Consider the following 1,945-nt stretch of genomic DNA (forward strand, 5'->3'; position numbering starts at 1 on the left):
CTCATACACATCCAATTTGAATTTCAAAATTTACTCTCTCCCTCCTAATCATGATTTCACTATTGCAGGTACGTAGCCGTCCAAATTTTCGTTGGGTTTAACACAAGATTTGCAGGTAGCCGTCCAAATATTTCCCTCGTTTAACACAAGATTTTGCAGGTAGTCGTCCAAATTTTCATTGGATTTAACACAAGATTTTGGAATCAATGCAGGGTTTATTGCAAAATCTAAAAAAATTGAAGAGAAAAAATCTATTCAAGAGTTAAAATCCAAGAAAAAGAACAACTCAATGTCGTTGCAGCAAGTTATCAATAATGGTAAGGCAAACGACATCAAAATAGTTTAAGGAGGAAACAAGAGGTAGTTCATTAGATCCGGGCAGATCTGAAGAATCACAAGTATTCGAATAATCCCTAAATGTATATAACAATTTGTATATTTATTAGTTATTATTTATACACACAAAATTGTGATTTAATTCCATTAATACATAACTATATTGATGTGAATATTTATATATTTGTATATTTAAGCCATATATTCATACACATATACAATATATAATTATATACAAATACAAATAGTTCTATATTTTATACAAATATTTGTATATTTATACAGATGCATATATTTGTATATAGTAATTAACTTGTATAAATATTGATGTTAGTATCGTAGTACTCATTTTGAACAAAATATTTTACTAAAAACGATTAGCATGAATCATGGGATTCTGTATCTTTTTTGTTACCATATTTAGCGTTCATGTATCAATTTATTAAAAAAATTATATTTGTATAAATTTAAAACAAAAAAAAATTGAGATATGCAAATCTAAGTGTCACGCCTCGAGCCTACACCCTGGGCGGGATTGGCACTTGAAGACCATTGCTGGTCCTCAAGCGAACCCTTGCCTTGCTTACTTACTCAGCGGAAGACTTAAAACATTAATACAAGGATTATAATGCACTTACTCAACTCCTGAAAGATAACTTAGAACGTTTTTAAAGATAAAACATTCAACTTAGCCAAAATGGCAACTCAAGTCTTAATACATAATAAATAACAATGTAAAGACAACTGACTACTAATTGTCTATCTATGAAGTCTCTAATAACTGAGATGGATGTCGGGACAAGACCCCTGATCATCCTAATAATTGAAAACTACTGAAGTAAATGAAAAAGGAGCTCTCCGGGAAGCAATGAGGCTCACCAACTGACTCTGAGTGCTCAACCTGATCAACGATACGCTGAATGCTGATCCTCGTTACCTGCGTCTGCATCATAAGACGATGCAGGCAAACTGGCATCAATACATGAAATGTACGAGTATGCGAGTTGGAATGCTAAACACAACATAGGCTTGAAAAGAATCTGAAAGAAACTGAAAGAACTTACCTGGCTCAACTCAACTCAACATAACTGAACTCATTTCAATCTAAAGCAATTTAAAACATGTGCAATATAAAGAAAAGTTGTTTAAAAACATGATGCCAACTCTGTGTGTATGCAAAGATACATATAACTCTGAGATGTATAGTAAAAATATAAATAATCTGATGTATATAAAAAATACAAAATATTATTGTGGGAGTTTCTCTAACCGACAACCATCACATAAGAGCTATTGTGATGATACAACGATCTTCCTCACGTTGCCAGCGCATCCTATACCTTGCCACATGTATAGGGCCTGAACTACTAAATGGATCCACTAGTCTATGCGAAAAGGATTCATCTAAAAAGTATGACCCTTTTCTAACCATGATGGCTACATGGTTTATGGAGACGTGAGTTATTTGAACTCAAGCTCGTCCCCATATCGGTGCTCAATACTACTCCCAAAATATGATACTAGCTCTTTATGTTTAAAACACACTTCTTTCTGTGATTTGAGATAATTGCTCAAAAACTTAGCTCAAAGGCTATCTTAGAAATCAAAG

Source organism: Solanum tuberosum, unplaced genomic scaffold (genome assembly GCF_000226075.1).
Source record: "Solanum tuberosum cultivar DM 1-3 516 R44 unplaced genomic scaffold, SolTub_3.0 scf00255, whole genome shotgun sequence".
NCBI lineage: Eukaryota > Viridiplantae > Streptophyta > Magnoliopsida > Solanales > Solanaceae > Solanum > Solanum tuberosum.